This window comes from Mustela lutreola, chromosome 6 (assembly GCF_030435805.1).
Source record: "Mustela lutreola isolate mMusLut2 chromosome 6, mMusLut2.pri, whole genome shotgun sequence".
Taxonomy (NCBI): Eukaryota; Metazoa; Chordata; class Mammalia; order Carnivora; family Mustelidae; genus Mustela; species Mustela lutreola.
Window position 1 is genome coordinate 19,169,779 of NC_081295.1, and position 16,571 is coordinate 19,186,349.

General features: G+C 36.4%; 1 long non-coding RNA gene across 1 annotated transcript in view; it reads left to right on the forward strand.

Moving 5' to 3' along the window:
• Positions 1 to 12,918, forward strand: part of LOC131833095 (uncharacterized) — a 38,325-nt gene extending 25,407 nt beyond the window's left edge. The window contains exons 2-3 of the long non-coding RNA XR_009354319.1: positions 9,759 to 9,911; positions 12,430 to 12,918. This is a non-coding gene — a long non-coding RNA (uncharacterized LOC131833095). The remainder of the gene's footprint in view (positions 1 to 9,758; positions 9,912 to 12,429) is intronic.
• Positions 12,919 to 16,571: the final 3,653 nt, after the last annotated feature.

Here is a 16,571-nt window from a genome sequence, read left to right on the forward strand (position 1 = left end):
CCAAATGTCAATAGTGCCAAATTTGAGAAGCCCTATTCTAGATGCTGTGGAAATTAATAGCAAACCCTTGGAAAGATGAAGAACTTGGACAAGCAGTGCTCTATATCTCCTCTCCTCAGAGAATTTTCTCCTATCTCCAGCAGCTTTCACATATCAGCCCCTTTAGTACATATCTCCAGCAGGACTAGTCTGGGATATCACTGAATATTATAAAAAAGCTAAACTGGTATCAGCGCAGTGCTCCAATGCTTCAGAGAAGTGAACTTCAAAACCTGTATTCCTTGTTTCTTTTTCCATGTTTCTTGGCAGCCATGTTCTTTTTTTAACTCTTAAACGCTTTTTCCAAAAACTGGCAACTTCTAAAACTATGCCTCCTCTTCTGAAACACAGTATTTACTTCTTTAAGTGTTCCATGTAGCCAGAGTTCCAAACACAGAGCTTTCTACATTTGTTTCTCATCATTTTTGACAATTAGCCTCCCTTATTTCGATAAACATCTCATTCTTAAAGAGTAGTTCTTAAGTACCATTTATTTTTTCCTGGGTGGAGTAAAGATTTCCCATGAACAAGCATTTCACATTTTTCTTTGCAAAATGTTTTTCCAAGTATTTAACTCTGTGGGGAAACCTATAGGATAGACAAAAAAAAGGATGTTTTGAGAGTTGGAAGTCTTCTCTAAGGTCTTAAATGCTAACTCTTTAGTTTCCACAGTAAGGAAATCCCCCGCCCTCTGAAAACAGTCTTGTCTTATACAGCTTCCCTGCAACATAGGCTAATAGCATTCTTATAGTTAATTATCCAGGAAATAAAATATTTTAACCTATTTCTATAAATAAGTTTGACAGCCTTTTACTATAGGAACAATTTCAGAAATAAAAGACAAAATAAGAAAAAGTTAAAATGATTAACTTACAAATTTTATTAGAAACAAGTAAACAATGGCAGTGTACTGTTCCTTTTAGCGACCAATAAATTTAATCAAATAACGTCATTTCTAAGTCCTGGGAACGAATGGAAATAGCTGTTTATTTTAAATAAGTTTTAAATACATTTTTTTTTTTTTTTTTATAGTTAAATAAGTTTTAAAAGTCATGTCTGGGAGTGCCCCTTGATTACGAAATTACCATTTTAGGGACATTCCTACATTGGTGTTGGAGAGACTGCTTCTAAGGCAAAAGGGAATTGGCTTACCAACAAAGAACTTGTGATCTACATGTAGACAATGAAACCACAGTCTACTCACTTCATCCTAACATACTCAAAATAAGACAAAGCCATGGCACTGAGTCTCTCTCCTTCTCAGGTCTTCACTGTCCCCATTTTAGGGGTGACTTTTATATCTCTATTTCTTTTCAAGAGAAAGGAATTCCAACATTCAAAATATTATGTTAACTTGATTTCATTATGAATGGACACACAGAACAATACTTGCCAAGGGCCTTGCCCCCAGAGTTGGCCCTGACAATAACAAACGAAGGAAATGCCTTTAAGCTTTTAAGTTTAGGAGATTGGTTTAGACTGAGTGGTAATCTTTGGCCCCATTGCCCTGAAAGCTGAGAAACAGGGTTCTTATGTTTACACTGTGTTCCTCACTAAATCAAGGTCATAGATGCCTCTGTGTGTGTGTGTCTATAAAATGTATAATAATTATATAGCTTACAGGCAAACTCGAGCAAGAGGTATAATACATAACATGGCTGGATATATCGTTTATTTGCTCTCAAGGAACTTCTCATTAAAAACTGATCATTAATTTAGTCTACCTTGTAAAACACTGGTACTCCTCCTTTTCTTCCTCCTGTCCTTTCTCTTCCTCTTATTCTTTCTTCTTCTCCTTCCCCTCCCCCTTCTTCTTTCCTCTTTCTCCTCCTTTCTCCTCCTCCTCTTCCTCCTCTTCCTCCTCCTCCTCCTCCTCTTCTTCTTCTTCTTCTTTTCATTGGCAGTCAAAATGGGGAGATTTAAGGATAGATCTAGTCCTTACCTCCAACACAGTGTGAATTTTATGAAGAGGTTTTTTATAGTCTGGATTTCTTGGTTTGTGATTTTATTGGCTTGCACAGCAGGCTGTTCCTCCCTGGAGAAATTAAGTCTTCAGACTTCTGGTTGGCAAAATCTTTGAGTCCCTCCACTGTGCTCCCCTTGGGGGATGGAAATGTCCCAGGTTGGTCTACAATGACTTCTCTCCCTGAGCAATGTACTACTGTTCCAGGGGAAACTGCCAATTGGCAACCAGACATGAGTGGTCTGGACAATTAGCAGGCTTCTGTTCAGTCCTTGGTCCTATTAACTGCAAAGCAAGCATGTCAGTTGGATGAGATAGGAATTCAGGCATGTGAAGTAACTGGCCTGGATCCAGTGACAACACCAAAGGTAGCTGGGGGCAGTGCTTTAGTTCCCCACCCCAATCTCCATAACATTACCTCCAAACATACCAAATGCATAGAAATCTAAATCAAAACAAACAGTGAACTTGCTATGCGTACAAATTCAAGACAAATCTGTAGTCCTTCTCTTCCAAAATGGTTTTTTGTCCGTAACCTCTTTTTATATAGTAATGTTGAAACTACTCATGATAATAGCTGAGAAGAGAATATTTTCCAGATTAAAAAAGAAAAAAAGAATTACGGTTGTTCAGCTTGTTCACTGATCTTTCCTTAGTCGTATTCAACCTCCTTGGATTATGTAACTCCTGAATAGAAATGTTTCCAAGCATGAAAAATCTACAGAAGTCTTAATAGTTTTGGAGGTTATAAGAAGCTGAGCAAACACTCTGACCAGAGGTGTCTTGGATAACCAGAAGAGACATTGCAGATTAAACTAGATTATTAACAGATGGTAAACATCTAGAAAAAGAAACCATGATTGTTCAGAAATTCCACTGAAAACAAATCATACCAAAGAAACACCATTTCCTATTTAAATGAGCTTCGTTGAGTGGTAGATTAAAAAAAAATGCTACAGGTACAGTGTTTTATTTCAGTAGGACATTTGATAGAGTTTCTATTGAGGTAGTTGTTGTATAATAAAACAAGCATTGGATTTAGAATCAGAAAAATGACCCTATTCTCCCATTTATCAGTTCCATAAGCTTTCACAAGTCACATAGTTTTTCTGAAGCTGGGTTTCTTCATCTCTAAAATAAGCATATTTATTCATGAATTTTTAATCTCATTCCAAAATTACTGGTTTCTTGAAAACAGGATTAAGAACTGTGACTTAGATGAAACTCTATTTAGATGGAGTCACAGTAAGATAAAAAAATGAAGCTCATGTGAATTATACCTCAATAATTAAAAAATAATAATAATTAGGCACAACGACCATTGGTCATAGAGCAATGGCAAGTTTATAGAAGGGTCCTAGTGGGTGTCCAACACAACTCTAAATTCTATCCTGCTCCACATATTATCAATAGATGTAGAAATATAGAAGTGATAATTCTTAAAGCCATACATAAGTATGGGAGGAAAGCTTCTAATTATAGAATCCAATCATCAGAATGGAGCTAAGACAAACTGAGCTAAGACACAATACCAGGTTTATTGTACATAAGCATATCATTATGTATAGACATAGTCTTCAAATCATAAAGTATCAGTAACGTTATTCCAAGATGGGAGGTGACTATAATAATAGTTCAAGAATAGTTCAAAGCACTGAGGAATGTAATTGAATATAAGCCAAATGGGTGAAAAATTCAGAAGATTTTCAGAGTTCCTTTCTTCCTCCACTTGTGCAAATATTTTGCTTATTTCACTTAAACACTCGTTGAGTTTTCTCAGTTCCTGCCCTTGCAGGACTCACACTTAGCTGAGAGGAATTATACTACAATGGAACCCACATTGTAATAAAGACATGTAAAAGGGACTGTTGGAGATGAGAAAAGGAGGAGTGAGACTTTTTGCAGGTGTGTATATGCATGTTTAGGTGTGAGTGTACCTATACAGGTCAGTAGAAGCTGTAAAGACAGGTTATGCAGAGTTGGGCCCTGAGGAATTAATTGGAGTTATCTAGTTGGATAATGTGGGGAAAGACATCTCAGATAAAGGAGACAATATCATGGCAATGAAGGCATGTTTTAGGAGTATTAAAAGTTTGACATGGCCAAAGTATAGACTGGTGAGTTGTATTTAAGGCAGGTTATTTAAATAGGAGTCATCACTGGGTTTATGGTTGAGAAAAACAATTCGAAGAGCTCAATACTACACTAACTGAAGCAGGGAAACATTTTAAGAAGTAGGTGAGTTGGTAGAAGTCCTAGCCTCAGTAATTGACAACAAAAAGAAATAAAAGGCATCTGAATGGGCAAAGAAGAAGTCAAACTCTCACTCTTTGCAGATGATATGATAATTTATGTGGAAAACCCAAACATTCCACTCCAAAACCGCTAGAACTCATATAGGAATTCAGTAAAGTGTTAGGATATAAAATCAATGTGCAGAAATCAGTTGCGTTTCTATACATAGAAATATGTATTTCTATAGGGTGCAGTCACTCTAGAAAACAGTATGGAGGGTCCGCAAAAAGTTGAAAATACAGCTACCCTATGACCCAGCAACCACACTATCAGGTATTTACCCCAAAGATACAAATGTAATGATCCAAATGGGCAATGCACACGAATGTTTATAGCAGCAATGTCCACAATAGCCAAACTATGGAAAAGAACTAAGATGTCCATAAACAAATGAATGGATAAAGAAGATGTGAGATACATACACACACACACACATACACACACACTGGAATACTATGCAGCCATCACACCCAAAAAATCTTGTCAATTGCAATAACGTAGATAGAACTAGAGGGTATTATGTTAAATGAAATAAGTCAATCAGCATACTTGCTTGGGCAGCACAAATATGAAATAAGTCAATCAGAGAAAGACAATTATCATATGATGTCTCTGATATGATGAATTTGAGAGATGGGGTAGGGGATCCTGGGGGAAAGGGAGGGAAAAAAATGAAACAAGATGAGACTGGAGAGGGAGACAAACAAACTGTAAGAGACTCTTAATCTCAGGAAGTAAACTGAGGGTTGCTGGAGGGTTGGTGGGGGGGTAGGGATAGAGTGATTAGATTGTGGACATTGGAGAGGGTACCCCTGAAGCAAATAATACATTATGTTAATTTAAAAAAAAAAAAAAGAAGGTGAGTTGGAAGTCTTTGTTTGGAAGGGATAGAAATCTAACATTACCTAGTTCGAACATAATAGAGAATTGACTGGTTGCTATAGCCAAGGTAGATGTGAACTGCCCTTGACAATGACTCCATAATGATCAGTGCCCTGAATGTCATTTGGATTTTCTCTGTCTCTTGTCTTTACTTCTCTTTCTGCCAGGTTCCTTCTCTCATGCAAATTTCTTTATTAGGCTTAATCTGTGACTACTGGCAGCTGTCTTGCCAGAGAGTTTAGATATCTGGTGTGAGGGCTCTGTTGGCTGGGTTTGGGTCATGTGCTCATTCATGGAAAAAATTACTGAGGCTATGGGATGAAATGCTGACAAACTTGGGGCTCACCTACCTATCAATACCTAGTTTCAATTTCTTAATTGATAACAGAACCCTGAGTTTGTTAGGGATGTAGTGGGCCTAGCATCATGTGATTGATCATGATTAGTTTAAGCTAAACATTACAATCTTACTCTGTTTTTCAAACTTTTTTTTTTCACCACTGGAGTTATCCTCAAAACCTACTTCATTCTGATAAGATTCCCATGTCGTAGGAGTTTCTAAAAACTCATTGATTCTCTCCCCTGCCCCCACCCCTGCCCTGGCCACTGGGTCTCTTAATGAAAAGGATTGGACTTGATAGGGACCCACTTGATAGAACAGATATAATGCCTTGAACCATAGTGGCCAACTAGTGACCATAAATTGCCATTTATGTGGATATTCCAAGGGAATTGGTCTTAATTTTTTGAGCCACTGTAATTAATGTACACTACCTACCTCCATCATTCTTGTTACGTGAAAAAAGCAAACTTGGTTTGCTTAGGCTACTGTTAAACAGTTTTAGTTACTTGCAACTAGATGCCTTTCTGGCTGTTACGTAGTACTTCTAGTCAAATACTGTGGCCAGGGAGGTAAGATCAAGCAAGACATTGGCATTTACTGTTCAGAACACAAGTATAATAGGATAGAACCCATGTCCCCTAAAGGAGAGACAAGGTATATCATAGAAACAGTCGCTGTGGGAATTGCTGTAAATGGGACAGATACCCCAATCTGAATTTGCTGTAGAGATATTTGGAAGAATGACTGACTTCATCCAGCCATAGGATCTGGACAAGGACAGAGGAAATGGGGCAGGGAAAAAAAAGGGAGTCTATGAGGGGCATGCACAAGGGGAAATCAAAGGAACTTAATGCAGTTTAGGTGTGTGGTAGTTTAATTAATGTTAAAGAACACAGGCATGTAGAGGACATTGATGACAGAAGACTATAAACAGGTGACATTTTAGTCAGCAGTGATGGTAGCATAATATCGAATTTAAGGAATGTTAAAGAATCTGCTCTCTCATTGTCATCTGTTGTCTATATTGCTAAATATCAAGTTAATTATCTCTCCTCCTTCAAATCTCACTTTCAATAAGATATAAGTAATTCACAAAGGAGTATACATTATTATAAGATAAAATAAGTGCAAGATCAATAAAAATTGAAGCAAAGGGAAAGTCAGTACAGAAAAATAAGAGGAAATGTTCACAGAATGTGTCTGACATGAAGTCCGGTATTCATGCTTGGGCAGACCAGCAGGGACAGTAGAATAAGGTGTGGTGAGGAGAGACCCCTAAATAATGATTTATATTTTCTATCAGTGAACTAGGATGAGAACCACTTATAATAGTTGTAACATTCACGTTATTAAAGCAAACTGGGTATCTATAAGAAGCACCACTATTCCTTATATGCAACCAGAGAGTGGTTTCTCCCAGCCATTCCCAAAAAGGCTTTCATGCAAATATACGTACATAAATCTAGGGATAGATTTTATAGAAGTGTTTATCATAGTATCCCCCAGTATGGGATGACCGCACAATATCAGGTACAGTCAATATAAATTAACCTTGGGGTTTGGAGCCAGGTAGACTAACAGCTCTGTGCTACTTTACAATAGTCTTATGTCTGGGAAGTTATGCTCAGTTCTGGGACATGTTTTACAGAAGCAAATTACCATTTGTACAGCACCCGTTACATATTATATTTTTTGTAGCTGCTTGCTGAATGAATATACATTTGAATGAATGCATGAACATTTGTAGGAACAGAATATATTTCACTTGTTTAAGAGAGGCTGGTTTCCCCCTGCCCCCATGCAACTGTATGTCAATTATCTATCTTTGATGAAAATGTGAGTTCAATGAGGACAGGAATTTTGTCTTATTTGTCTTTATAGCCCCAATCATGTAGAGTGTCTGGCATAGAACAGTAGTCAATAGTTTTTTTAAATAAATAAATGACTGTGTAAGCATGCCTCTGATACACACAGAGCTGTGTATGGGAGGAAAACCAGACTGATCTATAATCTTGTCTTAATATAATTTTATCACAGGTTAAGGCAGAAACATAAAGCAACACTGGAGTTTTGAGGCAAGATGCTTATCACTGGAAAATCACCAGGAAAAAATGGTTAGAGGGAATTTGTGCTTCTTTTTGTGGCATATAGAACTACATTCTTTCAAGTGAAGTAAATAAGGCTCAGCAGCCCATGTCTTTTCCCTGCCTTTCAGACTGTAATTAGGGCAGGTGGTGGTCCTCCATTTGATTCTGTCTCCTTGTGTACTGGAATAGAGGATGCCTGTTTGGTGTTGATGTTAGAGGGGAAGGTACACATCCAATTTCCTTATCATCTTGATGACTGATCCTCCCAATGGAAGATTTTATGAAAAGGAAGAAAAACTTGTATTTTCCAAGTCTTTCAACTTATTCTCCATCTTTGGAGACAGCATGGTCCGGGCTCTGGAGCCACAGGATCTGAGTTCAAATGTTCACTTCACCACTTATGCATTGTGTGACACTGTGCCAACGAACGTAACTATTTGTGCCTCATTTTTCTCGTTGGTAAAGGAGAAATAATAATAATACCCTTGTGAAAGGATTGTTTTGAGGATTAAATAAGTTAATTCATGCAAAGCAGTTAAAAGTGACTGTCCCATAGTCCTCAAGGGACATTACCTAATATTATGACTGCTCACAGATGCTTTCCTTTTGCTGACTTTTGCCATGTTCAATATAAAAATATTTATGTTTAAAAATAAAAATATTATCACATATCTAGTATGTTTAAGACATTATCAGACTATATATTAAAATTGCCCTAAAGGGGCAATTATAACTTACTTATAACCTACTTGTTGAACAAAGTACAAAACTCACAGGGCATAGGATCACATACAGATAGAAATAGGAAAGTACACCGCAAAGCAAGCAATATCACATGGTTGGTAACTTACTATTTTGCAAACCACATCCATATATAAACAATGTCCATACTGAAAATATAGAAAAAATAAATATGTAGATGTAGATATTTTATTTTGATATTTCTTTATAGTGTATGCTGAGAGAATAGGCAGCTTAAAAAAGAAACAAATACAAAAAGCAGAATAAGCAAAGATTAAGGTAGACCTGAAGTCTCCAAAGGTATGAAAAATTACAGATTATATGGGCCATTAATAAATGAGTAAAACATAAAACAGGCTTCCAGCATTTGTGAAGAATTACTCTTGGAAGCAGATAGGATGAAAATGTGGTATAAGTTTATGAGGAGTTTATGTATGTATCTGATCCTGGGCCAGAAGCAGATTTCAAGCATATCCACAGAGTTGGTCGCACATGTGAATATCCTGGAAAACTCAGCCATAATTCTATTTCCCCAAGTTGCTCAGGCCCTGACTGAAATGTTCTTGGAAACATAAATATGTAGAACACTGAAGAAATCAGAACGAGTTATAGGATTGTTTTTCTACAGAGAAATGTTTTAATCTTTGTAGCAAACAGGGTTAAGATTTCCCAAGATCTGTTCACTATATTCTGATTAAAATCCTAATAGTATTAAGAATCATTTACCTTTCCACTAAAACAATTTAATAGCTTCCATCTTATGAAAAACTATAGTTTGTTTTACACACAAAGGAAACAGAAAGAAAATGGAAAATGCCAGGCATTAAGAGAGTTAATCTGGAAAGCCTAGCCACAGAATTCCAAGTATTTTAATGGATGTTCTTGGTTTTCCTTGGGTCTTAAGGAAAATTTTGTCACTTTTATAACAGAAATCACATTAGTTTTTACAGGCTATTCTGTTTAGAGTCAAAGGTTCACAAAACCTTTAGGTGAGAGGAAGCTTTTAAAATCCCACCTGCACAGAAATCTTTCCCGCAGCTTGGCTGACAGTTGTTTATCCTATTTCTAGCTGAGTCCTTCTAGTGATTTAATAAGTACCTGATTAGTACACAAGTCAGCCCATTCTGTTGTTGAATACATCACATGGCAAAACAATGTCCTTCCTTATATAATTCAGATGCCAATCACCTTTTCAGGCTCAGAAAATTTGTAAGATTATGTTTCTATTAAAACTCAAATTATGCTTTGGACTTTGAGTCCGTATGAGTCCATATATGGACTTTGAGTATATGAGCCCTTGTAAGAAATTGAGGTTTTAGGTGGTGGTGGTTGTTGTTATTGTGTAGTACGCTTTTCTGATTTTTTTCGTTCACCCAGGATGTTGTTTCATGTGTGACCTCTGTTCCAGCCCAGCTCTTCACTCTTGTCCTCTTATCGATCTGCCATCCTACTGGCTTAAACCTAGATGATTCTTATAAGGGGGCCACTCTGCTGAATATAGCCGGCTGTTATTGATGGTTACTACTTTGGAGCTACAGTTCTACCAGATCATCCATCCCAGGTATAGAACAACATATTTGTGTAATTCTCTGTAGCACTGGCTATAACTTTCATCAAGATTTACCAAAGACTTGGGATTCTTTGCTATATGTTTGTCCTTGAAAGCTACAAATCATGGAGCTCTTACAAAGCACACCCCATATGGCCCCTGGTTTTCTTCCTGTGGCAGCCACAGTTCAGTTCACTGCCCAAGTGACCTGGGGCCCAAATCTCACTAGGCCAAAGAAGAGAAAGATATTAACCCCACACCAATCTCAGGTCTACATAATTCTATCCCCAAACCAGTATTTTTTTCTAGGCAATTACCTTCTGAGATTCAAGAGCAATTCGGTTACTATGTATGACCCAGTATCAACAATTTCCTGAAGGGTGGGTTTTTCAGTTTGAGGAAATGCTAAGTAAAGGAACTTCTATTGGGAAACGTCCTAGCAGGAACAAATAGAACACAACTGTGGTTAACTAAAATGGAAAATAAATTTTTCGGAGGGAATATAGGTGGCTTCCAGAATTAGACTTAGAAAACAGACCGTGACCTGTAGTGACTGGGGTAAAGGGACAGCTGAAGTCCAGCTGCAGCTCGGATCTGGGTAAGAAGTTGTCCTTGGAACAGCCACCTCTGGATACCTGTGTCAGCCATCACTGCCAAACTTTCCGTTCCTTTTACCTTTAGATCTGAAACTATCTGAAACTACCTTTAGATCTGAAACTTTCTACCATACTGTTGTATGGTAGAAATTTCCACAACAAATTAAGCGGATCTTTATTACTCAACAAGTAGCCCCTAGCTACATGTGGCTATTGAGCATATGAGGTGTGTCTGAAGAACTAAATTTTAAATCTTATTTATATTTAATTAAAATGGATTTAAATAACCACATATGATTTTAGTTACCATCTTGGATGACACAGCTCTAATCTATCAGAGCCTATTATCTTGGGATTGTTAGCTGAAATTTTCCCAGGAGTGAGTCACTTTTCCAGGTGTAAAAAGTGCCACCCATGCTTCTTTTCCTGGCTCCTAAGTCTTCATATTCAGCCTATGTGAGAAATGACATGATTTAGGTCAGTCAGTCAGTATAGAGAGTGGCCTCCCCAAAAGCATGGTCCACCAACCACCCTAGGGTGGCTTCAGTGTATCTTTCCATCATTTGTCAAGGCCAGTAACACCTAGTGCTGGAGATAATGATAAGAGCAGTGGATTGATCCATGTTCGTAGGGTCTTAGTTAAATGTTAGAGCTCTAAAGCCGGACGTCCTAGATTAGAATTCTGGCTCCACCATTTGCCAACTCAGTGATCTTAAGTAAGTTATTTAACTAAGGTATTTGTGCCTCAGTGTCCTTGATCTGATGAGATCACCTAACTCTAACAGTAGATAGATAAGTTTGTATAAAGCACAGGAGAGCACCTGGTACATAGTAAGCTCTCCATGAATATTAGCCATTATTGTCATGGATGCCACAGACACACAAATGATTTGCAATAAAAGATCCGGTGGATACTAATCAGTTTTCCCATGAAAGCATGAATGAAAAGACTATGAGTCATAATGTAAACTCAAAAAGGTAAAGATGCCAAAAACTCTGGTGGCTGGGCAACAGTTACCTTCTAAAATAGTTGAGAATGGAGACTGCATTGTAAAATATTGCCTTCTAAAGACAAGCAACAAAATAATTAATGATGAAACTTCTATTCTGCATGTTGAGAGATTTAAAAAAAAAAAAAACACCTCTAAAGTCTGCAGATTTAAGGTTGAGAGTATGGAAACACACACAATGAAGGAAACGGTGCCAGTGGGACTAATCTGTGCTGACTCCGAGAAACACATTAGTGGCTTCAGGAATTATTCCTCTCATTATACTGAGGGTTTTTATTTTTATAAAAACAGAAACCAAAAATGCAGAAAAGAACTCTAGATTAATACATGGAGTATTGCAATGGTGAAAGAAACTATGCTTGTCTTGTGTTTAGACATTTATTTCAGCCTTGAACTCTGCTTAGACCTCACTGTGGGCCTTCAGCAGCTAACATTTGGCAGCACAGAGTCTTGTCTCAGGCAAGCTTTTTCTTTTTCCTTTGCAAAAAGGAAGAAAGAAAAAATACTCAATAATCCTAATCTCTCAAAAAATAATTTCCTTTCTTTCTGAAAATATTTTAAAAAAATTGAAATCCTTGCTTTCTTTCTAAAATGATTTCCAAAAAATAGAAATCTTTGCTATACTTTTTTTTCTGTGCCTCTAGAAGACTTTGTATTATGTAGCCAGCCCAATTTTCCATCTGGCTTTAAAAACAAATATTTTATTTTAGTTTTCTACCATGTATTCTGTAGGCAGCAAATGAAAGAGTTATATAATATGACTTTATTCCACAGAAAAAATGAACCTGGAGATTCTACTTCTTCATATGAGATCAATAAAAGTGCTCCCACATGCCTGTGTATATAAATTTTGCAAGTCTTTTACACATGTGTTTCTCAAATGCCACTAGCTCATAGAAAATAATAAATCCCCTACTTTTCTAGAAACCAAATCAATAAGACATGGAATCTTCATCAGTCAAGAGCCAAGTACTTTGAAGTATTCATACATACCAGCTGGGAGAAACATACCACTGCTACACTTAAACCTAAACACGTGGACTGCATGATATTACTGGCAAATTGGATATATTAAGGTTCACAATTTCTTGGAGCTAACTGTGTGTATTTAGGCAATTTTTAGGATCATAGAAAGTAAAAAATATATATATATCTAAACTGATGCTTTCTTTCTTTCTTTTTTTTTTTGTAATTGATTCCCTAAAAGAACAAGACTTTCTAGGTATATTTTTTAAATAGGATGTATGTTTTGAGTTGATTTTCTGACAACGGAGGTGAGTTTTCCTCAATACTTGCATATAATGGTTCTAGGAGTTAATAGCACACATTGGCAAGACAGCTGGCCAAGGCGAGAAGAATGTTTATTCATATAAAGATAACATGATCAGATCACAATGAACCTACAGAAAGTTCACAGCAGCACCATGTTATAGGCAAAGCATGTGAATAAATCTGAACTGGAATGATTACAATTATGTGGGTTTTCATGATCCTCTTTCGAGTTGAAAAAATCAAGAAAAAAGTCAACTTTATATACAGAATTTTCTGCTTTAAAATAGTAACTAGTTGAGCCAACAAAGAGAGCTCTAATGGAGTCCATTCTTCCTTGTCTAAGAGGGCAAATAGTCGTGAGGAGACTTCATTTCTCTATTCTCCTCTACTGCGCAGTACTGAGGTATCTTCCTATCCTGCTTTGTGTTGGAGAAATAGTGCTGCTTATCTCATTAGGGTTCCTTTAAAAGATACTGGGCAATGTAGTGAGACCACAGCATTTGATGGTTTTTCTTCTCTAGATTTCTCTCAACATAAACCCTGAACATAACACCTTCAAAAAAGAAAGTAATCCCCTGTGAAAAAGCTTCTTCAATTTACCTACAAATCTCTTCTTCCCTCCCCTGTTCCGTTTCTCACAAACACTACATTGCTAGGACTGCCCCTTGATACTAAAGGAAGAGATTGGGATAGAATTGAAATGAATTAATATTCTTTGATAAATGAGAAAGAAGATCTTAGAAATTAATAAAGACCTTGGGGGCCATTTTCTCTTGTTTTAGAAATAAATTAATAAGGACACATTATCAAGGAGAATTATAAGCTTACATTATATTAAAACACAAGGGACCTGGTGGAAATGCAACCAAAAAAGAATCTTCTAAGTGAACAGCAAGCTTGGGGGCTGGAGGGCCAAGTCTAAATAGCTTTCCAAAGCACACAATGAGAGTCTCTTCCTAAGATATATTTATACAATGCTTTAACAATTATTTGGAGAGTAAAAGTTTTAGCTGGTTAGGTGGCTATTTCCTTTATAAAACCACAAGTATATTGTTTTGCTTAAATGCCTAATTGACTAATTTCTCTCTTTTCATAACTCATGTTCTCATACGCACATGCAAACAAACAAAAATAGAGGCCACACAACTTGGTATGGTATTGAAGTCACAAATGAGTGTGAGTAACTAATTTTGGCAATCATTCTGTAATCTGATCACAGTGATGTCTTAATCCAGAGGTTTTGTTGTTTTTTTTTTGTTTTGTTTTGTTTTTGTTTTTGTTTTTTTAAACACGGACATTTAATATCTGGTTTAAGCATTACCTTTTCTTGAGAAGGAACAGAATGTAAGTAATTCTTCAAAACACAGTTCTAAGTGTCTGACCTACCCTAGAAACATCCTCGTACTCTAAAGAAAGGTACGGTTAAAATATTAAATCCATTCTTTAGAAGGTCACTGGGGATTTATGTTCTATCTTTTCCTCCCGTGAAAATCTCTGCAGCCTGATGCCTCATGCTGAGGTCCAGTAGACAAAAGCATGGTGGTAGATCAAAGTTGCAGTTCAAGCCCTGAAAGAGAATTTTTATTAAAATGGACAACAGATGTGAACAAAGAAAAGAAATAGATCAAAGATGTGAACTCCATTCATGAGCTTATTTGCAAACACAAAGCGTGTAGGTTTTTGTTATTTTTAACTTTCATCAATGCAATCTTTAGAGTGGAGGGGGAAATAACACCAAAAAAATTAAATAAATAAAATAAATAAGGGAGTGGGCTATTATGGAATAGAAAGAGTTGTATCTGTGGAATGGAGCAGTATTTAAAACAAAGCAATTCCACACACAGTTTTTGAGCACCTTATTTATATAGGCACTGGTGGGGATGCTGAGGCTATAGACAATACAACATACCATGATTTCCACTTTAGGAAGCCCAGAGTAAAGAGAGAATTTAGAAAAATCCAAATTACAAAATTAATTTAAGAGAAATGGGAGAATTCCAGAGGATCCAAAGTCAAATTACTCATTATATATGTTGATAAAAACCACTGATATATTTTTCAAAATATTTAATTGCTTTTATAATTAATGAATCTGAGCAAAGGTTAGCTATTGCATAGGTATTGAAACAATTTGGAAACAACACAAGCAATTGTTGCCCTTTATGATTTATCCTACCCTTGTGCTGGCAAGTCTGAAGCAGTTCTGCAGAAGTAGTGGAGGCCACAGAGAGTGAATTTGGAGCACGTGATTTTCAGTACTTTGCTGGATTGCTGCCTATGGTTAGTCATTTCCTACAACTTTGAACTTCACCACATCTCTCATTTCTTACTGACCAATTAACATTCACACCACAGCTCACAGTGCCTTTTATTTGCTATTTGGCATTCCCAACCCCAAGTAAATACTCACAAATTAGCACTACTTAGTGCTGTTTTTACAATTCTTCGGGTGTGATTTTAAGGCTTCTTTTGAAAAGACAGCATGGGTATTGAATACTTAATTATAAAGTTTTCTTTTTTCCAATGAAGTATTAAGGTCAGTGACGATAGTCAAACAAATCTCAAAATGGCGCTAGAGTGACAAAGAATGAATAGGGAAACAGCACTTAAAATTTTCTGATGGCTATTAATCAGAATATTAATAAGCTATTAAAGCACATAGCACACCCCTGCAGATATCAAGAGACTTCAGGTGAGAAACTTTACCTAAGAGAGTGGAATAAAACAGGGAAAGTATTGACTTTGTCCTTACTTTAAAAACTGGCTTTTTATTTTAAGCAATGTCCACTAAATCAACAGTAAAAATACTAACTACTTATTTCAGGACCTTAAGAATGTTCCAAGGTCTATGGGACAACTGTAAAACTGTCTTCTTTTGATAAGGATATTTATATAAGCAAAAGGAAGACTATCATTCAAACTTTCCCTGACAATGATCTCAAATGGTGAAGATACCCAAATCCAGTCCAGAAGCTATTCCAGATTCTGAATCAGAAAACAAATACATTATTTTAGAATATTTAAGTAATGTATAAGTTATAGTTAGCCTACTGTATGGGTCCATAAAGTTGTATTTTTATGTGTCAATATCTTTTTTATAGCGGGCATTTACATGGGTTTTATTCAGTGAAGAGAACTGCCTTGGAAGGTTAAATGATTGTAGGGGTATCTGGGTGGCTCAGTCAGTTAAGCGTTGGACTCTTGATTTCAGCTTAGGTCATGATCTCACAGTGGTGAGATGGAGTCCCATGTTGAGCCCCGTGTTGGGCTCCGTCTTGAGCGTGGAGTCTACTTGTTCCTCTCCCTCTGCTCCTGCCTCTGCTCTCAAATAATAAATAAATAAAATCTTCAAAAAATGATTGTAGACGTTGCTTCTAAAGTATTACTTGTCCAAAGTATATTCACAAGATTAAAGATAAATTTATTTTTGATTTCTCTTGTTCTGAGTAGCTAGACCCAGTAAAAAAAGAGAAACCTAAGCAAATGAAAGAAATTAAAACAAAAAACACATCTCCTGATTTTAATTTATTTCTATAAAAAAAGTAGGTTCTATTTTCTAACAACCTGTTTTTTGATATAGCTTCTGGGAACATACTGTGTTAAAAGGTATGCTTGCACCTTTAAGTAATGAAACATCATGGATTAATACATTAATTAACTGGAAAGGGTAACATCCAGTTTCCTACACTGATGAAATGGAAAAAGGACATAAAGTAAAAGCAAATCAATAGCACTTCAGAGTGATCAAATTGTTTTCACAGTAAGTGGATGGATTCATGGACAAAGTGAATTTT